Source organism: Camelus bactrianus, chromosome 7 (genome assembly GCF_048773025.1).
Source record: "Camelus bactrianus isolate YW-2024 breed Bactrian camel chromosome 7, ASM4877302v1, whole genome shotgun sequence".
Classification (NCBI taxonomy): domain Eukaryota; kingdom Metazoa; phylum Chordata; class Mammalia; order Artiodactyla; family Camelidae; genus Camelus; species Camelus bactrianus.
In genome coordinates, this window is record NC_133545.1 from 41,803,964 (window position 1) to 41,828,859 (window position 24,896).

The 24,896-nt window shown below is 40.9% G+C and overlaps 1 long non-coding RNA gene across 9 annotated transcripts in view; it reads right to left on the reverse strand.

The window, feature by feature from the left end:
* Positions 1-24,896, reverse strand: part of LOC105082015 (uncharacterized) — a 37,946-nt gene that overhangs the window by 9,787 nt on the left and 3,263 nt on the right. For 5 of the 9 annotated variants that reach the window (XR_012508135.1, XR_012508141.1, XR_012508134.1 and 2 more), the window contains exons 2-3: positions 6,502-6,743; positions 4,106-4,211 (exon numbers count right to left, since the gene is read on the reverse strand). This is a non-coding gene — a long non-coding RNA (uncharacterized LOC105082015). Of the gene's footprint in view, positions 1-4,105; positions 4,212-6,501; positions 6,744-12,319; positions 12,439-24,896 lie in introns of all 9 variants that reach the window. The other 4 variants (XR_012508137.1, XR_012508139.1, XR_012508136.1 and 1 more) reach the window with 1 other exon arrangement.

A 24,896-nucleotide genomic window follows, 5' to 3' on the forward strand; every position in this document is an offset into this window, starting at 1 on the left:
AACTGAGGCATTTTCTAATGGGAAACTGGAAGTCTAGCCATCTTTGGAATTTCGTGGTGTTCTGTGTGAAATGAAGTGTTTATCTATCTTGGGGTTAAGAAGGAAAATTATGATCTAGTTTTACTCTAAGGAAGCAACTAGACTCTTAAAATAGATTCTTATCTTACTTACCTTAAATCTGCAAGCTACCACTAGGTATTTAGGAAGTCAACCCTTTCTTCCATTACAAATACAAACTCCATTCTGCGTCATGGCAGCACTCCTGTGCCACTTACAGGCTAAACCCTGCTGGCAGTAACGAACAGATTGCCCGCCCTGTGCTATGCCTAACAAGATTCTGGACTCAGGCAGAAGGGATACACTTCACATTACATATGCTACAATGAGACTTTCTCAGTTCTCTTCATCTTTGGGTAAACAAATGTAGCACATATAACTCTGAAAATGCCCCATATTGTTTTATTTTTAATCATTCTTAGCTGTTTGATTCAGTGGTTGAGGATGTAAGAAAACACACAATTTCCACCTCTGCTTTTTACTGTTAAAAAAAAAAAGCTGATTTAATAGAACTCTAAAAACTGTTGGCCAAATCCCAGATGAAGCTTTGCAGTGATTCTTAAGTGACTTTCTAAAAGTCTCCCTTATTTATAATGAAATTATAAACTAAAATCCAGACTGCTTGTAGAATCTTTTCCCAGAGAGAAAAGTCTGTTCCAAATTTGCTGACAGCTAAAGAGAAAATCAGTGGTGCTCCCAGCAGTAAAACTGGGCTGGGATGAAAGAGGCAGAACTGAATCCTTCAACTGAAATTCAGATGGAAACCTGAGAGTTTTCTGGGGTTTCTTTGAACCTGAGCACAGGGAATATGTACCAGCAAGAGGTAAAACCAATTCGTGATGATGTCAGGCCTGGTGCTTCTAACAGTGCCTTGCTCTGCTTCACAATTTGATGTGGAAGTCAGTGAAAAGAAAAGCATATGCCTTAAGAGATCTCCAGTGCGCCCTGGAGGATTTGGGGATGGAATTTCCATGTTCCTCCTGTTTCGATAGTTTTAAAACCAATTACCATGAAATGTGGATGGGATCCAGTTGTGGACTTAACCTGTGAATGTGGCTATCTGGAAAGTGAGCACATCAATGGACCATTTATCTCAGAAAACTGCTGTTTAATCTATTACGTGTTCAGTATAAACTATTCTGTTAACTGTAGTAGATGTGATCATAAATAATTGTTCTGTGTGACTATTGCTGAAAAACAAAAAATAAAAAATTTTCCTTTTCATGTCTTCTCATTTTCTTTTTCACTCTTTGGAACAATAATTCATGCATATCTTCTAGGATTCAGCCCCACAAACAGCGAATGTGACTTAACAGCTTTTAAGCTTCTGAAAGTTAAGTGGATTTGGCTATTGATTTCTTACTGCATTAGCTGGCTTATTAGAAATGTATTTTGTTCATGTGACTGACAATGAGGTTGATAGTACGATAGCCTTACACCAAAAGCAGCTTTAGTTTTTGCCTTTAATTAGAATTTTCACACCCTAGCAGCTTGGACTTGCCAAGGTTTCGCACTTTAAAGGGATTATGCTGAAGATTATAAACATGGAATCCACGTGGAAAAAGGCTGGATATCCATCTTAGGAACTGCAGCCCCATATCCCTACTGGCCAAGTTGCTTGTGAATGTTTGAGGATTCCTGTCACTGTGAGTTGCTGTGAAAGTGCAGAGCAGCTAAGGAAAAATCCTCCAAGGAAAAGGCTGATTGGGAGTTGGCATGGCAACTGTAAACAGGACCCAGCCTTCCCCATTTTAGAGAATTCAAACAAGTCTATGAGCTGGAAGTAGAACGCCAGAACAATCTGAATACCTAAAAGATGAGAAGATAGCAAAAGTGCTGTTTAATTAATTAAAGAAGATATGATCAGAAAACAGAATGGAAGGCTGGTGTTAGCAAAGAGCTAAAGAGGCCTTCATTCTTTAGTCCAGCGGAAGCAGAATATCAGATGGCGGAGACCGGGCCTGAGGCCGCCTCAGGGGCAGAGGGCATTGTGCTGGGCCGGGCAGCCTTCCAGCCCCAAGGTAGACCAAGGGGACTGGCTGCACAGGCTGAATAAGAGCTCTGCCCACAAATCAATTAAAATGTTTCATAATTAAGGGAAAATGCTTTCTAAGGAGCACCGCCTCCATGAAAGGGATTTGGAATAAGACCAACAATACAATCAACTGGACCTCGATTTGAGCCACTACACTATGGAGTGTCATTGGCTGTGTCATCAGCTTGTTCCTCAAAAGAAAATCTGAGCCTTATTCCCATAAAGGAATGTAGGACTCTTCCCTGACTGCCAATCAAATGACACATTCAGATGACATTTATCATAGAGGGAAGAGGTGCTACTAAAGATCCCTGCATGAGAACTTCCAAATTGAGGAAGAGACAAACTTTGCCAAATATACGCCTTGACAATACTTTCCTAAAATAGAAATGTCCATATTACCTTTACTGATTAAAAGAGAAGATTGAAAGCAACTCAAATAGCCATTATCTGGGTCTTATATAAATATGATGTATTCATTTTTTTTTTAAACTAGAGAATAAGGAAGCTCACTTTGTGCTGGTACAGAAATGTCTCTGTATCACTCAGTGTCCAAACAGGAGAGTAGAAACCACTATTTATTTCAAGCAGGGAAGGGTGCAATGTAGAATTGGTTAAAAACTGCTGGAAGGGCTGAGGAGCAGAGAAAGAAGGCGGCTGTTGTCTAAAAACTAGAAGCTGCCACTGTCCCTTGGCAGGATCCTGTGAATGGATGCTCACTGCTGCTGTTGCTGAAACCACTCTCAGGCTTCTGGAGCCTGTAACACAGCCGTCAAGCCCAGGTACATGTTTCTGCTGCTGCCAGTAGCACGGGAAGTGATTCATCTCTTCCTTCCACACTGGAACCTACCACCTATGCCTTCCATTGGAAGAAACTAACATGAAATTGGCTGGATGAGTGAGTCTGGAAAAGGGGACGGAGAGCGTCTAGAAGGATGAATTTGGACCTAACAGCCAAGAGACACAATCTGGTACATCCAGTCTTTTGCTACTCAGACCCAGATGTATCATTCAGTCCACACTGTTTCTGTCCAACATCATACTTCCACCTAACAGAATGCAACAATATTTCTCATATAAATGAGTGCAGGCTCACTCTGTCCCCAAAAGCGGGGAACACAGAGTAGGACCATTCTGAGGAGGCAGCCTCACCCACTGTATTCACCACTGGGTAATGTCAATCTCTTTTCATTTAGTCACCATAGCACCTTGGATATTCTGTAACCTAAAGACTAAATTGTAAAGTTAACCACCAACAACATAACAAGCAAAGAAGAAAATACACAGAGTTGCTACAGTTCTTATTTTGGTAACTGGTAACAAAACTAGATGATTAATAATAATGAGAATTGAATAACAACTGTAAATGAGTTTCTTCCAATGTCTATTCCAAGTTCCATTTGCCTTTAACCAACACCTCAGTTGTTCGGGGTTCCCTCCTGGAAGGATGATTTAAAACTTCACTTCCAAAGGGTCTGAATTTTCAGTAGTCTTACAGGTTGCAAAACTATTCTTTCCATAATGGAAAGAATTCAGTGTAATAAACTTGCTACCAGGTAGCTGGCTGGTCCCTCTGGGAGAATGATGCCACATCAGGGCTAAACATTGGTTTCTGCTATCAGTAGGTTAGGTATCCAGCAGTGACAGTACCCAGATCAGCCTTGGAGAGAAGAAGTCCATCTTGTTGAGCCCATGCATAGCTTCCATTCCTGCCACAATGGCCACATTCTACATGAGCCTATCAAGCAAGCCTCGAGATGGCTGGGAACGGGGCTGATTGACATCCACAGAATGGGCCATCCCATCCAACTGATTGCTGAGAGCCTCATCAGTGGATGCCCATGGTGAGCAGAGAGAGAGATTCATTGGCAAGCCTCTTCTTCAGACTCTCTTGTCACCAATATACCAATCAAACCACTAGTCACCCATTAATTGGTATAAACCCCTACCTCTAGCCATCTCTCCATCCAGTCAAAGTGAACAACCACTCAGCATTCAGCCTTAAGAACTTACCACATTCCTGATTTTGTCAGTATGCTTCAGTAGTCCGCATCCATCTGGTGCCTTCAAATTGTAAGGGACCATCTGTGAACCTGGACCAAACATTTTCTTCCTTTAGCTGTCAATTCCAAAAGGACACAAGTGTGAGTTGAGGAAGAATTACAATGCAGCAAGAGGAGGTGCTATGGGGGTCTGGGCTGCCTGCTCATGGACCTTACTCGTATATTCAGAACCTGCTTGATTCCAATCTGGTACACACTATGTACCAGTGTATGGTACATAGAGATGATGGATTGCTGCTGTGCATGCTGAGCCTTATGGCTTGGCAAATCTGTGTGTTAGTTATCTAATATTGCATAACAAATTATCCCCAAACTTAGCAACAAGCGTTTATTATCTCTCATGGCTTCTGAGAGACAGGAATCCAGGAGCAGCTTAGTTAGAAGGATCTGGCTTAGGGTCTCTCACAAGGTTCTAGGCAAGCTCTCAGCCAATGCTTTACCCACCTCAAGGCTTACCTATACATGCTGTAGACCAGTGATTCTCAAACGGGGGCAGTTTTGTTCCCCTGAGGATATTTGGCAATGTCTGTAGAGCTTTTTTGGATATCACAACAGATGCTGCTGGAATCTAGTGGGTCGAGGCCAGGGATGCAGCTAAACATCCTACAATTCTCAGAATAATCTCCCACATCTAAGAATTATTTGTCCCCAAAATGTCAATAGTGCTGACATTGAGAAACCCTTTTCTTTCTGTGGTCCCTCACAAAACTGGCAGCCTTGTGGGTTACTTTGAACAATACACTCAAAAAGGGTATGTTATCTCAAAAAGCAAGATGTGGGACACATTGTGGCTTTTTCTTGGGGGTGGGCGGTACGAAGCACAGCAATTTGCCTTTCAACTGCAGAGGAAATGCTAGTATTTCCCAGACCACTGGACCCCTAGAAACTTCGTTGAGGTAGTACACTTTTGATTTTTCTTGGGGTTTCTCTCCCGCCCTCTGGCACATACGTCTTATTAAGGCATCATGTGCATGCCAATTCCTGCTCACCATGTCAATAATGTCATATATCGGCATGACATTCTGGGGAATAGCATGACGATCAAGGCCCCTGCAGACTAGAGCTTGTCAGAGAGCAGAAGAGTCGCATAGGCCTGAGGTAAGACTGGGAGGGCGTTCTGCCAATCCTGCTAGTGGAGAGCAAACTCCATCTGGTGAGCTTTGCCAATTTTGCGTATTGAGAAAAGCCTCTGCCAGACCAATAGCTGCATTCAAAGTGCCAGAAGCTCTGTTGTGTTATCCAGTAAGGAGACTACATCTGGCCCCGCACCTGAATAATTCTACAAGAACCCACAGTCAGCCTCCAATAACCGTTTTCCTTCTGCACCTGCCAAACAGATAAGTTAGATGAAGATATGGTAGGACAACCCCTGCATTGTTCAAGTGTTAGCTGGAAATACTAATCTCTGTAAGTCCCCCAGGGATATGGTATTGCTTTCAGCGCATGCTTATGTAGGAAGAGGAAGTCGCAGGAAGCTTCTGTGTGGCCCTGCTTACCATAACAAGGCCCACTACGCAGGTCAGGAAATCAATATGGGGGTTCTTTTCATTGCTGAGGACACCGATAACCACTCTATTCAGGAATGGTAAAATAATCGTAGTGTGGGTGAGTGGACCCATTGTGAGGCAGCCACAGGCCAAAGTTTCATTTATTACTTGATTACCACAAGGGACCCCCTCTCCCAGTGGTCCAGAGGCATGTTGGGACTTCACAGATGAGCATCAGCTCAGAATTAATGTCCAGAAGTTCCCCAAAGGCCGGATATTCCCCCTTTAGCAGTGCATAGTTACCCTCGTAAATGGCTGCAGATCTTTTGGGAAAGACTTAAAGGAAGATTTATGCTGGATACTCACAGCAATTTTATAGGGCCCCTTCTTGAGCCTTCCCAGCCTCTCCTTCATGTGAGGTTAGAGCACTCAAACCTCAGCGTGCACAGGAATCAGGTGAAGTGTTGCTAAAACAAAGACTCCTGGACCCACCTCCAGAGTATTTGTGTCAGGAGGGCTGGGGCAGGGTGCGAAAATTTGCATTTCTAACAAATTCCCAGCTGCTGCCGCTACTCCTTGGACACAGTTGCAAAATCAGTGATCTAGGGGTTTCTGTGTCTTTGAACCGATTCAGATCTGAGACTTGGGTGATGAGCTATGACTCTACATCGAACAACTCAGGTTACTATTCACTAGACCTAGAGATTTCTCGGTTACATAAATCAAGTGATTCTTAGTGGCCCATCTGTTTTGGTCCTAGGGCCATTATGAACAATGAACAAACATCAAAGATTCTTCAGTGCTAAAGTACTCTGCTTGTTGCCCCAGACACTCTGCCCTTTATAGTAAATGCACTCACCCTGCATCTGGCTGTTAAGGGCTGCCACTTGGCTCTGCCTGTCCAGGAGCCTGTCACTTATTGAAATTGAGAAGTCTATTTTAATGAAGGTGTCTTCTTTTATCGGTGGGTTTCTTAAGAACCCCCAAGTAAAAGATTACTGTAAAACATCTGCCACATCTGAAGAAGACTGACCACGATGATATCAACCAGGAAAGACCTTTTTCATTCTTCTTATCATTCTGTCTCCCCAAATCTCCATCCTGGGGGATGGCAAGAAACTGTGGTTAGCATGATAGAGCAATAATAGAAGCCCTGTAAGGGGAAAAAGAGAAAAAGCTGACCACAACCCACTCCTACTGCAGGCTTATGGGATAAGAAGATTTATCTGCAAAGCAACGTTTTGATTATTACATGGAATTTAATTACTAAAATGAATATTTTTTTGTGTGATTTAAAGTGACTGACTAGAGATCCATTTGTATTATTTAAGAGTAACCAGAGAACTCAGGGATCTGTCTGAATTTCCATCCAGGTGATGGTAAAGAAATAGCCCATGGAGTGGATTATAGAAGCTACTGGGAAATACGAATAAGGTGCTTTGCAATTGAACCCTCTAAGATCTGCTTGTTCAATGTACTAGTTATAATGGCAAATGATGTGGAAACACGTAGAGATGGTTATATCTCCATAGAGAAGGCAGGAGATAAAACAATGTGCTCCCAGACACAGCCACGGCTTCCCAGCAGGTCCCCAAAGGAGATAGGCAGCTGTGGATGGTACCATCTGGAGCCCCGAGGATTCCACTGTAGCCTAGAAGCACATTTGTGGGCTTTTATACCCTCCTGACCCTCCCTCACACCTGTTTGTTCCAGAGACTAGGCTAATGTGCCTACATATTCATGGGATGCAAAACAACACCGTGTGTTTCTGAGCGTTAACTAGGTGCATGGGTGAAATGAAACGCAACTTCTCGGAGTTTTGTCTAGGAGGCTCAGGATTTAGATCGGCCTATGTTCCATTCCTCAATGTCCCAAAACCATTTATTGGAAAGTATATCATTTCCCTTCTTTTCAGTAAATGCTAAAACAAGCATTTTATTTGTAATTTCTTTTTTTAAGTTTTTTTTGGGGGGGTGGTAATTAGTAAAACAACCATTTTAAAGAAAGCATTTACATATATAGGTAAGTCCACTTCTGGATTCTGTTCTTTTTTTCCCTTAGATTCCTTAGCCTATGCCTGCACTGGCACCAGAAGAATAGCAAAAATGCTAATGGGACTAGAGCAGAGAGAGACAGATGCAGAATAATAAGAGATGAGATCAGAGAGGGGGGTTCTCAGGGGGGTGAGGGAGAGTACATTCTGCCTTTAAACTCTGCGAGCCATGGAAGAGTTTTGAGAAGGGGGTGATGTGATTTGATAGCTATTAACAAGATCACTCTGGCTGCCATGTTGTTCTACGGAGAACAGACAGTGTGGGAAAGAATGGAAGTGGGAAGTTACTGAAACAGTCCAGGTGAGAGATGACAGCTGCCTGGACCAAGGTACTGGAGGATGAAGTGAGGAGACGTGGTCAGAATCTGACAGGGATGAGATTCAAAGACTGGAACCTGGGGCCACTCCAACATCAAGATGTCATGAAGATGGGAAGAAACCAACAAAGAAAAGCGAGAAGGAACAGCTTGTGTGGTTGGAGGAGACTATGGCATCACTGAAGCCAAGAGAAGATGGTAGTCCAAGAAGAATGGATGAAGCAACTCTATCAAAACTGCTGACAAGCAGAGCAAGATGAAGACCAGGAATTCATCACTATAGCAGTGGTCATTGGTGACCTGCCAAGAGTAGTTCTGATAAAGCAGTGAGGCTGGAAGTCCTAACTGGAGAAGATTCAGAAGACAGAGAAGAGAAAGATTAGAGATAGTAAGTGTAGACATCATTTTTCTAGTAGTTTTGCTGCAAAAGGGAAGCAGACAAATGGGTGAATAATCAATGGGTTTTTTTTTTCATTTAAGTTTTTTTTCTTTTAAGATGCAAGAAATGATAACATGTTCATATTCTGATTGGAATGATCCAGTAGAGTGGGAGACACTGATAATGTAAGATAGTAAAGAGTGAATTACTAAAATGATGTACAGGTGTCCACTCAGGCAAACAGGCACCCTCAGACCCTTCTGGGGATACTGCATATTGGTTCCAGCTTTTTGAATGGAAGTATGGCATTACATATCAAAATAATAGATGCATATATTCTTGGACACAGCAGTTTTATTTCCAAGATTCTAGTCTGCAGATCTATTAGCATCTATGTGCAAAGACATAGTTATATGTTATTTATTAGACACTGTAGATAATATCAAAAGCCTAGAGATAGATAGACAGATAGATAGATAGATAGATAGATAGAGAGAGAGGATGGTTAAATCCATACCAGGAATACTATGCAGCACTGAAAATGAGGTTAATCTACATGTACTTGTTCTAGAAAAATCTCCAAAATTACTAAGGTGGAAAATATCAAGGTACAGAAGAGTATGTGGTACTCTTTCAACTGCGGGAAAAAGCAGGAAATAAGATAATACATCAAGAGAAAGTTACATACGAAGCATGTATGTTTACATGTGCTTGGAATACTTCCGAGAGATGGCGACTTACTTTCCATTTGGGTGTCTTTTTCTAATTCTTCAATTATTTTTTAAAAGCGTATTTATTACTTTTCATTTAAAATTAACAAAAATCTTTGCTAAAGGAAAAAGTAAATTTAACAATTTGATCTGTGCATCATTTTATTAATATATGGGAAATTTTCTTGTATAACATTTAAAGGAGAAATGCCATTATCTTCTAGGTTGTTTGGAAGGTAAGGGGAAAAAACCCTTCTAAACTGATTTGCACTGAGCCAGATCTTTATTCAATAATTTGCAACACTGAAATATAAATTCTCCTTATGCATACCCAATGTAAACGATTTTTTAGTTTCAAAGTGCATTTCTGTTGGGCACACAATAGGCATCCCATGAAAACTTGCTGGGTTGAATTGAATCACTCATTAGATGACTGTCAACCCTAAGCATTGGGAAATGGAATTTAAATACAAAACGTTGAGGCTTACTTCTTTTACAGGTGCGTTTGTAGGTGTGGATACATGTATGTGTATTTAATATAATTAGAGCCTTTTCTTTTTGCTTTTAGTTTATTGGACAGAATATAAGGGTTCTATGAACAAAACCAAAAAGTCATTTTGATACAAATTAGCAAACTATTTAATCATATTATTAACAATGAGGAAGTTATCAATTAGGGACAGAAAAAAAATGAGACAGAGAAGACCAATTTCCAGAAGCAGAAATTTATTCTTGAGGATATACTATACTGAATTAGGAGAGTATTTTAAACATAAAGGTTTTCATTTTAATAGTTCTTTAAAATAAAGAACTATATCCATTAGGTACTTGTGAAAACAGAAAGTGGAAATTCATCATTTTTAGTCTGTCAGTTGGAATCTCATATTTAGTACTTTCATGAGCCACATTCCCATTGAAGACCACATTGATGATCTTGATGGATGACAAGACCTTGAACTGCCTTCTGAAACATCAAGTAAGACTGCATTCCTTTCTATGTTTTTAGTATTAAGCATACTTACTGTCATCAAATCTTTTGAAAACTAGCACTCTCTGCCACATAATAGCATCATATATAATGTTCTCATTTCCCAACCTTAAGGATATTTTAAGCATTAGGAATTTTCTGCTGTTTGTCTAAGCTTGCATGTTTTTTCTTTCCCTGGTTTACTGAATTATTTATTAGTTACATAGTATTCATGCTCTGCCCTAAGTACCAGTATTCATGCTCCTTGTTTGCAGCTGGAGTACAGGTACCTTATTCTGTTTCGTGATCAATTTTAAAGCTCACTAGAAGCTAAGGAAGCAATCATTCATTGTGATGGAATTGCTGGGATGGTAGCATATTTTCAAAAACATTAAGATTTTGCTTTGAACATTGGGTCTATTTGTTGCTTTTCTGTTTGTTAATAGACAATGATATATAGACGATATATAAAATATTTACACTAAGGTGCAGTTATTTGTAGGCAAGATCTATACCATGACAGGCTTCCAAAACAAAAAAAAGCTGAAATTTAGCTTGCTGACAAAATGCTCATCTACTTGATTCAAACAGGAATTGACTGATGGTGCATATATATGAGTCTACGCAGGATGCTGGAGACTAGCATTTTTCAAACTTAATGGTGAAAAGGCACCAGCTGGGGATTTTGTTACTGTGCAGAGTTGGAGTCACAGGTCTGGAATGGAACCAGACATTCTGCATTTCTAACAAGCTGAGGCTGCCAAAGACCTCACCTTGAACAGGAAGGTATAGAGCAGTGGTCCTCAACTCTGGCTGCATGTTATGAGCTACCATCCTAAAAGAAATGGAGATGTTCAGGTCCCACTTCAAATCAACTGAATCAGAATCTCTGGGCATGGGATTCAAGCACTGCTAATTTTTTTTTAATGTTCCCCAAGTACTATGTCCTCCTCAAATTCATATGTTGAGGCCCTAACCTCTAATGTGATGGTGTTTGGAGATGGGGCCTTTGGCAGGTAATTGGGTTTAGATGAAGTGATGATGTAGGGCCTTCATGGTGGCATTAGTGTCCTTATAAGAAGAGACACCAGAGAGCTTGTTTTCTCTCTCTCTCTCTGTTGTGTGAGACACAGTGAGAAGGCAGCCATCTGAAAGCGAGGCCTCCCCAGAACCCAGCTATGCTGGCATGCTGATATTGGACTGGCAGCCTCCAGAACTGTGAGAAAACAAATCTCTGTTGTGTAAGCCACACAGCCATGGCATTTTATCATGGTAGGCTGAGCGAAGACACCAGGCGAGTCTAATAATATGCAGCCTAGGTTGACAACCGTTGTTGTAAAGAGTACTGAGGTGGCATGATCCTAACTCTGTTCTAGGACACTTAAAACCTACCTGGGGAGTTAAGACTTGGACCCACAAAAGTAATAGGTAGTCAAGTGCAAGACTGGGTCAGAGAGGTAAAGAGTATTAGGAGATCCAGAATAAGAGAGCAGACAGAGTTGGGGTGATGAGGGAAGAAGGCTTTGTTACTTCTTAAAAGAGTTTTGCCAATAACCAAATATTTAAAAATTAAAGGCATAATTTACATGATATAATAATAATTTACATGATATTAAGCATTCAGTTATGACTTTTGATCACTGTATACACTCATATAATCAATCTCAATCAAAATACAGAACATTGCCATCATTCCAGAGAGTTCTTTCGTACCTTAATCCTATCCAAGGTTCCTACCACTCACAGAGGCAACCACCACGCTGATTTTCAATCACCATAAATTAGTATTTTTTTTTTTTACCATAAATTAGTATTATTTGTTTTGGAACTTCATATAATTGGAATCACAGTATGTACTTTTTGTGTCTGGCTTCTTTTATTCAGCAGAATTATTTTGGGATTTATCCACATTATTACATGTATCAATATATGTCATTCCTTCTTATGGGCAGGTGAACTTCGATGGATATACCACAATTTGTTTATCCATTTCACTGCTGATGGACATTTGAGTTGTTTCCAGTTCAGGACTATTAGTAATAAGGCTAATATGAATATTCTTCTTAAATTCTTTTTTAAAAACATATTTTCATTTCTCTTGGGTAAATACTTAGAGGTGATATTTCTTGGCTATGGGATAGACATAGTTTAACAATAAAGAAATTGCTGAACAGTTAGTTCCCCAGAATGACTGTATCATTTAATGCTCCCCCAGCATTGTACAAGAGTTCTAGTTGCTCCATATTCTCACCTTAGTGTTGTCAAGATGTTTTAGTTTAAGGCCCCACCCCTCATGTGGGTGTCGAGACCAAGACCATCAAGAAGCAATTTAGCATAATAGTTAAGAATATTGAGTCCTTGGATGATAATCTAGAAACATAAAGAGAATTATTGATGTAATAAGCCTTTGACCCAGCAATCCAACTTCTAGGAATCTGTCTGCATTTATATCTGCTCAGTGCACTGCAACATTGTTTGCAATAATAAAAGGTTAGAAAGAATGCAAGAGTTCAGTAACAGGCAACTGGTTGAATCAACTGCAGTACCTTACACAGTGGAGTTCTAAGAAGTTCTAAAGAAAGAATGAGAAAGGTTTGTATGTACTGATACAGCGAGATCTCCAGAACATACCATTAAGTGAAAAAAAAAAAAAAGCAAAGGGTATGTGTATGAAGTGGGGAGGGGTTAAAATAAGGCTACAGATCTACACCACACACACATGCACACACACAGACACATGTATGAAAAAGGTCCCCACTACACTGGACATAAAAATAAGAAACTAATAAAATACGGATATGTGTAGAATGAGAGAAGGGAGCATGGGTGGAAATAAGACTTCTCTGTGAACATTTTTCCAGATAATTCTGACACTGAATTATATAAACACATCACCTATTAAAAAATACAAGTAAAAAAACCCTAGAATTGAAAAACCTAAACATATATCCAATTGGTAACATGGTCACACAGAAAAATTGTAGAAAGGAATACCCTGATTTTGCGAAAATCTGTGAGCTCATAATGATACTCGGAAAGAGACAGAAAAAAAAAATCAGTTGTCATCATTGAGGTTGTTATTAAATTCCTCCCTTGAGAACTGACAATGAAAGGAAGAAGCACTTCTGCTTCCCCAGCCCAAAATGTTCATCAAGGTAACCAAATACATCTAGCTGATTAGGGAAAGCATCTCTTCACTAAGAAATGGCAGCTAATTAATGTAGAAAAATGACAGCATTAGACAAATCACCATTTTGCGATTTCCAATGAACACTAATTCAGCAAGGATTGTCAAATGGAGTTGGCCAGTAGGCGAATAGTTGAGGGGAAACTGCACAACTGTATGATGTTAGAGTAAATCCCAGAACACTTTCTGGTCACAGGGGAATAACATCCCTCTGGCAGCAAGCTTAGGCTGCCATCCCATAACCAGAGGACAGTCTGAGTTTCAGTATATAATGCTGGGAACCAGATGGCACGCGCCTCCTGATGCAGTACCATATGAAACACACAACAGCACCCACAATGTATTCTAGACAAAATTTATTAACATGAATTGACCAAGCTCTTTGATGTAACTTCCAATTTACAGGAAATTCAGGGGACAGAGGAGCAAGCCAAGTGACCACACGAGGAAGGAATCAGACAACACTGAGAAGGAAAATCAGTAGATGAAAAAAAAGGACTGTTACAGATTTAAAATACCTAAGGGACATACAAACCATTAAAAATGCTTGGCCCAGACTGAAATCCTGATTTGGACAAACCAGCTTTGGAGGAATAGTTAGGACATTTAGGGTAATTTCAATATGATTGTGCTATGAGATGCTATGAAAATTTATTGACAAGGAAAGAGAAAGATTATTAAAGGAAAACAAGCTGTTTACAAAAGCATGATCTTGTTTTAGTAAAAAAAAAAAATGTATAAAAGGATCCAGAAATATAAAGATTAGCACTTAACAGTTTTTAGTTGGTGGGTGTATTAATCTTCTCTTGCTCCCACACAAATTACCAAAAATGTAATGGATTAAAACAATAAAAATGTATTACCTTATAGTTCAGTAAGTAAGATGTGCAGCATGGTTGCACTGAGCTAAAATCAAGGTGTGGACAGGGCTGCATTCCTTTCTGGAGGCCCTAGGGGAGAATCTGTTTCTTTGTCTTATCCAGCTTCTCGAGGCCGCCCACATTCCCTGGCTCACGGACCTTTCCCATTTCAAAGCCAGCAACAGCACATTACGTCATCCTGAACTTCTCTTCTGCATCCCGCTGGCATTTTGGGGGGCCTTGGTGATAACTGGGCCCATCAGCATAATTCAGGATACTCTCCCATCTCAAGGTCAACTGACTAGAAACTGTAACTCGACCTGCAACCTTAATTCCCCTTTGCCATGTAACTTAACATGTTCACAAGGTCTGGGGATTGGGACATAAATATCTTCGAGGGGCCATTATCCAGCCTACCACAGTGGGAATATGGTGTTTATTTTCTTACTGTTGTTTATCTGTATTTTCTGGCTTTCTACAATGCACACATACTGCTTCTGTAATATCAAACATCTATTCTTCATTTTAAAATAAGTATAGTGATGGGGGAGGAGGCAATGCTATAAGTGGTAATATTACAGAGATCATGAAAATATCCCTGCAGTAGGACTAAAGAAAACATGTGACCTAATTATATGTGAATAGGTGTTGGTGGCTTGGAAAATTTCCACTGACAAAACCATATTAAAAAATGATATAGTTCAAACAATGTGTATGAAATGGTAGATGATAGTCTGGAAAATGTTATGTATCAAGAAAATGACTCTAGTGATGCCAAGGACACTGTGGTCAAAGATTCATTTGAAAAGTGTGAATAAAATGTGAGTTCAAGTCCCAGCTCTGTCACTTGCTAGCTGTGCAATCTTGTGCCAGCTATTTAACCTCTCCTTGCTTCCATTACATTATCTATAAAAGGAAGCTAATAACTGTACTTTCCTTCTGGGGTTATTGAAGAATTAAATGATTTAATACCTGGAGAGGACTTAAAACTGTTGCTGGCACATGGCAAGCACTCTGTAAATGCTAGTCATTATTGGCTATTATTCTGGCAGGTGTTTGTAGCCACCTGTTTCAGATGGAAAACCACTCTAGAATTTTAGTTAAGCTGGTACTTATATTCCATCACCTCTGAAAATCATGAGACTCATATCAATGGGGTTCCTACACCCAAGGATGTTAGGGTAATTACCCTGAGGGTTTCACTATTGGAGTTTTTCCCAAATGGCTGGGTTCCCAGGAAACATCCCATCCGTGCAAGCACAGTGGCTAAATAATCATTTTGAAGTTTCAACAGTTATTTAGCTCAGAATCATCAATATACCTAATGGTGCTTACAACTATGGGGTTCTAACACCTGTATCCTCTCAGAAAGACACGTTTAATAATTTGTTAGTTTGATAACCTGGGGGCAAAGAAAACAAGTTTTTCCAAGAGGGTGAGAGACTGCAGACAACTTCAGTATATATTATCCTGCTCATTGTGAATTAATACAAAACCAGTTGGATACCATGAGTTGTTGAGATCAGTCAAGAACAAATAAAGCACCATATTTAAAGAATTTTATCATTAACAATTCTAATGATATTGAATAATGTTCCATGAAAGAAATGCAACAGACTCCTTAATGTTTAAAGCTGGAAGGGATCTTTGTGATCATTTCAGTCCAGTGTGTCTCAAACTAGATTAACGGTCCTACCTGCCATCTTTCTTTTCTTTTTCTTTGTTTTCTGTAGGATTTTTCCAAGCCTTGAACATGCTCTTGTACACTGAGTCTCTCTAAGACCAAGAGCTAGTATACGACCCATCCTGACCACAGAATCTCCTCCTTTTTTGCCCTCATCATCTTTTCACTTCACCAGGGCCACTACTGCTGATAAGAACCCTCTGGACAAATACTGGTGTATTACAACCACACTTCATAAAGCAGGATGCCCAGAGCGGCCAAATGGTTCACTGGGTGAACTCAACCATCACAGAGCTGGCTCAGAACCTAGGGCTGTTCATACAGCTGTCTGGGGAGAACCTATGTGTGGAAGACTTGTGCTCTGGGCCCAGACAGTCTGGAGGAAAACAAGGAAATAATGAAAAGACAGAAGCAGAACCTACAAGGAAAGGGAGAAGAACCAGTTACCCCAGAATGTGCCTTCCTCCTCTTTGCCTTTCTGCTCAACCTCACATTGATTCAAGACCTACAATTCAAGAAAGATGTTGTTGGGTGTACACAGGACACCAAAAAACTGTGCATAAGACTTGGTCCTAACCTGGGGGACCTCAGATTTTTACTGAGAAGGCACACGTGAAGTTGAAATGTTAGCAACAATCCTATTTTCTAACACTTATAGTTTGTAAGCACTTTTACATTATTTCCCAAAACTTGTACATTGGGCAAGTATAATTTGTTCCTTTTTTATTGATGATAAAATGAACCACTGGTTGGAGAGACTGTCACATGGTTCACAGTCAGAGACCGAGCAAGTGGACTCCATCTTCTGATCACCCCATACATATCACATGGGCAGCTTATGACAAATGTTTGGCTTTTTGATGACACCTGCAAATGCTTTTGGGGTCTTTATACTGCATGTAGTAAATCGTTTGAACGTATCCAAGATTATTTCCATTATCAAGGCTAATTTTTAATTTTTTTATTTTTAATTGAAGTATAGTCAACTTAAAATGTGCTAGTTCTGGTGTACTGATTTAGTTACGCATATACATATATATATTACTTTTCATATTCTTTTCCATTATAGGTTATTATAGGATATTGAATGTAGTTCCCTGTGCTACACAGTAGGATCTTGTTGTTAATCTATTTTATATATAGTAGTTAGTACCTGCAAATCCAGAACTCTCAATTTATCCCTCCCCCTGCCCTTTCCCCTCTGGTAACCATAAGCTTATTTTCTGTTTGTGAATCTCTTTCTGTTCTGAAAATAAGTTCATTTGTGTCATTTTTTTTTAAGATTACACATATATGTATGGTATTTTTCTTTCTTCAAGTCTAATTTTTTAAAAAGGATTGTAAGAAAAACCATTTGTAACAAGGAAAGGAGGACACGGCAGGGCAACGGGGAAAGCAAGAGGCAATATGTTATCATGTATATTTTTACCAAAGATTTTTCAACCGCAAAAACAAACTTTCATCATAGAAAATTTTGATTGCAGAGAAAAGTAGAATGAAAACTATATCTGTTCTCTCACTGACCAAAGCAGTGGTCAGCCATCCCTCACTCCCCCAATTTTTAAAATCATACACACTGTAAAACTTGACAAGTTAGTTAGCTTTTGAAAATTCTTGAGTTCTAACTACCTTTGTGGTAACAGCCACTCTTTTTTTCAGCCCACAATGTATCAGAGCAGACAATGAAAAAGATGCTAAAAGCGTTCAAGTTTGAAGTGCATCAGTTATATTTTGGAAATTAAATAGGGCTGCATGGAAGCTGGAGGAGTGTCCTCACAGATCCATTAGCAATCTACCAACAGAAACATTTGATCTTTCCTACAGCAAGGCTCCAGTGCTGTGGCTGGAGCCTTTGATCTCAAGTCTCACTCCAGCATATGGTGCTGGTAAGCATAATCAAAGTGCAAATCTTTATAGAAATTACAGAGACTGAAAAGGGGATGGATGCTTACTTCCTCTAATTTCTTTTCCGGCCATGTTCCTGGTCTGAAGTAAAAAACATTTGGTCTTTTGATGAAATCTGCAAATAGTTTGAGGGTATTTTACACTGTATATAGTCAATTATTTGACTGTCCAGGATTCTTTCCCTTATGGAGACTGACAATGTTTCCTGCCAGGACAGAGTCACAATTTTCATACCCATTTACCACATGGGTATGAAACTGCCTCCCTTCTTTTCACCCTACACTGTGACATTGGAATAAGGAGATGGCTACAGTTCTCTGGGGGTATTTCTTGGGAAGGGGGGTTCTTGACACATGTATATTTAGGATTTGAGAATAAATCAAAGAAAATATACAGGATGAGTTGCTAATCCTTGAAGTCAACACTCTTCAAAAGAGGTGACCCCCTACAAATATTTTTAAGCCATTAACTATAACAACTCAGATCAAGTTGTGAGAATAACAATACTTTTTAATGAATTAAATTCCCTTCCAATATATCTGTCAGTCCACTGAAGAGAGTGGGAGGCAATTTCTGAATCATAAATTTAAAACAGAACCTGTGTTCTGTCAAAGTGGATCATCTCGGCCCTCTCACCAACACTGTGTTAAGCCTGAGTGACTGCAATGCACCTGGGCCCAGAAAGGCCCCAGGCAAGTCTGCCATGTGGAAGCGCCTGGACCCAGGAAGGCTGTGTGTGTTGTTTCCCATGGTTACGGACTATTGTGCCCAAGCCTTACTCAAATTGTTTTTAATAACGTAGTTATTAAGGGAAAGAAAGAGATGTCTAAAGCACCATTCAAAAAGTTTAATCAAGTACAGGCGAGTCCACTTTCAGCTGGGGGGCCCTGGCATGGCTGGGCTGGCTGTTCACGGCCTGTCTGTCTGGACTGGTCAGTGCCAAGCCTGGTTGGCTGACGCTCTTACTGTACCATTTACTAGTCTAAATAGTCTATCACCCTGAATTGGCCTCATTAGTTGTACATAAAGGCATGTATCAACAGGGAGTCTAGTGAGGTCCAACCATAAAATCCTGGGGTCAGAAGTTAATGGTTAAGATTGTGGTCTGAACTCTGTCATTACAGAGGCAGATCATCCCAGAACGATCAGACTTCATCCCAGAAGGTAGCTAATGTCTTTAAAACTTAGCATCCTCGCCTCTAAACTGAGGATACAAATAATCCTCACCTTACTGCCTCATGAGAGATGTTAAGGTTGAAACCAGGTATCAGATAGGGAAGCCTTTGTTTTTAAAACTTTTTTTTTATCAGTTTAAAAGAAATCTGTAGTAATTGTTCATCATTTAGAAAATGCCAAAACATAGAGTGTAAACAATTATTCATTTTCTCATCACGTAAAGACAACTGTTTAACATTTCAAAAATTTTCTTCTAGCTTTTTACAAAACCCTTTGACAATTCCATAACAGTTGCTGAGTAGCACAAAAACGAAATAAAACAAGTCTGACGTCCTTCCAGCTGGGTGGGGATATCACATGGTTACATAAATGTTCTTACTGTAGTATGAAGAAATCCAAATAAAAGAACGGTGAAAAGCTGTACCATGAAATTCAACTACATGTCTGGTTCCTGCAGATGACAACTATCTCAGTATTTAGGAACAAGAGATACTTTTATATCGAAAGCATTTCCTTAGGCTACTGACTCGATTCTACTCTGATGGACAACAACCTTATGTTACTGCTATAAAATTTTAGGTACACAAAAACAAACTTGACCCTGCAACCACAAACAGTATGTGGGTTTGCCTTACTTCCTAAGCTCTCATGCTCATTCACAACTGTCTCTCCTTTTCAGCCTGCCAGAGTGCCTACAGGTCACTGTGGTTCTGGTAGATACGCAACCTGTTTATCCATGTTTCAAATAATCAGGCATCTCTGAACTGATGGATAAGGATGTTCCTTGGACATAAAATCCTTGGACTTTTTTTCCAAGGACATCATTTCCTTGAATAAGGTTGGCAGCAGTCACTTTGCACATGGCCTTAAACACAGACAGTGTTATGTGGGCTGATGCTTTCTACAAAGGTTCTGGTTCTTTTTTATTTTCTTTTCGAAAGATAATTGCTACAAGCACAGCAAATGGTGCTCGTTGCGTTTCTTTATGATTTCACTACTCTCCTGGAGTACCGACTTATGTGCATTAACTCCCCAGCCATGCTGAGCTCCCAGAAGGCATAGGCCTTGTCTACTCTGTCAGTCCCCAGGCTCCTAGCAAAGGAGACACTGAAATGTTTGAATAAGCCCCAAAGAATTCTCATTCAGTGACAATACGGAAAACAATACCTGGGAATGTGCTAAATAAAGAGCCCTAGGCCCAGTGCTGGAGGTTCTGAATCAGATTCTCTGGGGGTGGGCCTAGGAGCCTGTATTTTTAATAAGCTCCTCAGTTTCCTCCTCTGTAAAATGGGGATAACACTAGTTCTCACCTCACAAAGTGGTTGTGGAAATAAATGAATTACTTTATTTTACATAGCATGTTTAGACCACTGCCTGGCACTCACCACTACGTCAGTGCCGCGATTACTGTTGTTCTTACTAGAATATGATCAGCCAATTATGAACAGGTGTTTTGGAAATATTGTCTATTAATTTTCTCAAACTTCAGTGTGCATAAAAATTATCTGGTGGCTTATAAATGCAGATGCTAGAGACTTGCCTCCAGAGATTCTGATTTAATAAGGCTAATAACCCATCTAGGAATCTGCATTCCTGTATTTTCTTAAGGGCAAAAATGGAGAATCAGCAAAAGTACTGTAAAGCAGTGGTTCTCGAATTCACATTCCTAATCCCCAACTTGCCTCTCAGACTGGGGCTAAAGTGAGGCTCAATTCAGAGAAAAAGAGTTTTGGAGGTCATTTGATAACATGCCAAGGGACCACTGGGACTCTCAGCTTCCTACTTCATCCGTGTCAAGGACCACACTGCCTGTCTGGGGTTGGCTCACGAGGGATGAGGAAACAGCTGCCGTCTCTGCAGGCTGCCCCGAGTGAACTTTGCATGCTGCTCCAGCAGGGCGTGGCAGACCCACCTCTCCCTGCAGTGGGGAGCCAGGCCTGCGCTCTCCTCCCCCTAACCTGTCCTGCACTGGGCCGCCTGGGCCAACTCATGCCAGCTCCAGGAGCTGCTGAAGACATGGCCTGGAATCCTTCCTGCCTCGACAGCTGAAGTTCCAAAGAACCACAGGTTGCTTGGGAAGAAAGTGTGTGCATCCCTGGCAAGCCCATGAAGACTCCATGCCTGGGCAAGAATAGCTGAAAACCTTTATGCCGCACACATTTGTCAGGGAATCAGCCCAGACTTGCTTGTGCTTCTGACCTCTAAAACTACCCCCAGTGTGCTTGAGATTTAAAGAGCGAGCTTTCCAAAAGTGAAATGACAAAGCTCTTGTTTCTCCTACAAACAGCTTTCCTTCCTGATTTCTACTTGTGATTATGCAAATTATACATGTGAGCATAATCAATACTTGACTCTCCTGGAAACTGATCAAGTTGGGATCCATTCATAAACAAAGACATTGCATAGTTAAGAGACAGGCATTTAAATAGAGACAATGAGGTCCTTGCTCTTACTAAAAATTATTGCTCTTTATGGAAAATTAGGTGTAGGCTATGTTATAATAAAGCAGAACTTACATTTAAAAAAATGCTTTCCTTCAAACTCCTGTAATTTTTTTCTCCTTGTTCTTTAATCCAAGTACATGTACTTTCTCCTCCTAAAATGCTACATATGGACAGAACTGTCTCCAGTGTCTGAGAAGCCCGGGGTTAGAGTGTGAGAGAAAACCCTGACCCATGCCTCCTCCTCTTGCTCCTGCAATACCAGGCATCTCCCAGAGGCTTCCCGGGCATTAGAGTGGAAATCCCAGCCCACACCTCCAGATTCTTTTTGACAGCTGCCCTCGAGCTTTCTCTTGACCCTAGGGGTATATTCACTTGTGGTATGACTGGACCCCAGGCGGACAGATGGGGAAAAGGCCTACACAGACTTAGGCAGTTAAGTAAGGAAGTCCAGGGTCTCGGGAACCCTGAGCAGGAGTGGGGGTGTGGGTGGTGGGTGGGTGCATCTCTTTGGAAGCCTGGAATTGAAATTCTGCTCTTATGGGGAGGGACACAACCAGAGGAGGACCTGAACACGGCCCACTGAAGTGCAGGGTCCAGGGGAGGGGCTCAGATTGCCCTGGCCCCAGAGTGGTGCTGTGTATACACTACCTGTACAATGCCTACATGCATGTTTCGTAAGTGAATCCCTTGGTCTGGATGGTCTACCAACATACATCCCACACAATTCTCTGTCACCAATTTCAAGGTTCGAGAAAGCAAGAACTAGGGAGATAACATTTTCTTTGGGTAGCACCTACTCAGTTTAGGCAGAAATACCTCTTGATGTTGCAGTGCAGATATGATTATGTCAACTGCCTGCTGAAAGCCTTAAAGGAGAATAAGGGAATATTTATTTGGAAGTCATATGAGCAAGGTTGTTATGACAGATGTCAAAAGAACCTCACCAACAAAGATTCAGACAGAAGATTTAGAGGTTCCTAAGGCACTCTCCGGCACGTGTCCCCAGGCTTCCTCTTCTACGGCCTTGCTCTTGTTACCTAGGTAGTACTGGGCACTTCCCACCTCCGGAGCCTTCCTCAAGCTCTCAATCCAGCCAGGTGGCCCTCCACAGGGCTCCTACAGCTCTTGTCACCTGGCGTGGCAATTGCTCCTTACCCATCAGCAGCCCCACTAAGTTGCTGCACCCTGAGGTCTGGCCCTGTCTCTTATTAGCTCCGAATTCCCGGGGCTCATTCTGGGATGTGGCACATGCTGAATTTGCACTAAGTGCTTCTTGCCTGATTACCAGCAGCAACACGCAGCTTTGGAGTTGCTTTTATAGCTCTTCACTACCAGGGCCTCTAAGTACTCCCCAATTCAAGCAGAACATCATTTTAACTCCTGGAAGAGAGAAGTGGTCTGAAAGTAAATCAAACATCTGAACATGCAGCATTACAGACATGGAGACCACTGGAGGATATACGAATACCACATATGTGTATTCTGAAGTTTTTAATGTCATTCATTTGTAAAGCTGACCTCAGGCAATATGCCTTTAAAAAGGGAAGCATTTGTTGAAAAGATGGCAATCACACTTTTTCAGAAAGAATTTATATGAACTCATATAAACACACACTTGATGTGCAGATCTCAAAATCTTACACTTACTGAAACTGGATTCAGGGTGCTAGCAACACCCATCAGAAACTGATTATACCTGTGTGAAATTTGCACACTATATATATATTCTAAGCAAGGTTAACTCCATGTGGCAGATGGATTACTTTAAGAAAACAGAATGTTATGGAAACGCAATTGTCTTTTGTCATGAAACCACATATGATCACGTTATTTTTACCTGCAATCCACAACTACTGGTAGAAATACTAAACACTGGGCAATAATACCAAAAACAGCCAAAATAATAAAACATCCTGAACATCTGCAGGGGTCTGATAACTTTGTAAATCTTACTTAGCGGCATCTACAAAGGAAAGACACCCCCAGTGGAGTGAGTGATCAGCCCAAACTAGAGTGGCCTCTGAGGGAATGTGCCTGCTGTTGTGAAAGTTTACTCTGAAAGTTTTCTTCGAAGAGTCAGGAGAGGAGGAAGCTTATGCAAAGGAATAGGGTCTGAGATTGTACTGTGTAGCACAGGGAAATATATACAGGATCTTGTGGTGGCTCACAGCGAAAGAGAATGTGACAATGAATATATGTATGTTCATGTATAACTGAAAAATTGTGATCTACACTGGAATTTGACACAACATTGTAAAATGACTATAACTCAATTAAAAAAAAGTTAAAAAAAAAAAAAAGGAATAGGGTCTGATGTCTGCTTCACGCCCTCTTCCACAGCACACCTCTCAGTTTCCAGCCTCTACCCTGCGCAGCAGGCTGTTTGTATGTCCCAAGGCTGTAGGTTCAAATGCAGGTGCTGCTACAGCCACATCCCAGGTAGATCCCAGTGGCTCATCCCAGGGGCTCAACTTAAAAGACAGCAGCTTCTTAGTACTCTCTCCTCTGAAAAATTGGACGGCCTCTGTTACCAGCAAGGCGTGAGGTCCTCCTAGTAGTTTCTGGGGTCCGGATCAGGAGAACTTGTGCTACACCAGACAATAATGGGCCTTACCCTCTAGTGCAGCCAGACCTTCATAAAGAGGACTGGAGTCAAGAATGAAAGAGGTTTCGGAAGTTTCTCACGATGAGAACTAAAAACCAAACTACCAAACTGCCTGGGGAACTTCATCTTTCATCTTGTTCAGACAGACAGTTGGTCCCCCAAGTTCATCCTTTATTCAAAAACTCAAAGCAAATCACAAGCAAACTTGCTCTGTTCACTGTGCCCTGAATGGACCTTTCACTACCTACCCACCTTCCATTCTCCAACCCCACCTCCCTGGGGCCCAGGTCCCTGCTCACCCCTGACCATGCTGCCGATGGTCTGTCTCATCTTTCTTTCAATTCACTTGCCTATGTGAATTGCTAAATGAGGCAATTAAGCACCACAGAACATTGGAATTATTCAAAATCATCTGCATCTCAGCAGCTTTCTCATATTATAGCCCTATGTTATTATTTAACCTTTCATGTCTTGCTGTCCCCACTAGACTGTCGGCCTCTTGAGATGAGGATATGTCTCTTTTCTTTCATTTTCCATAGAGTAAATCTTTAAAATTACATTTTCTGAACCCCTTGAGATGGGGGAGCGGGGATAGCTTGCAGGAACAGTTAAAAAGCTCTACTTTGCCCAGTCTCATTGTCAGCTGCAGCTGCCCTGAAAGGAGCCACTAATAAAAGTTCTATTCCCTATTGGTAGTAAATGTTTATTCTTCCCCAACTAAGCCGGATCTAAAAAATTGGGGGCCAAAAATCTTGAAGATCACTGCAAGCCCAGGCATAACGGGGGAGGGCCCAGCAAGTAGCAGTCACCAGAAGGTCTTTGAAGGTTATTATGTACATGTACACGTGCAGAGCCTACCCAAGGGCCCTAAGACTGGAGAAGAATTAATGGGACTAAATCACCAAAATCTGACAGAGATACTTTCAGGTGGTAGAACCAGTTTTGAGCTTTCTCCATTCTCTGGCCT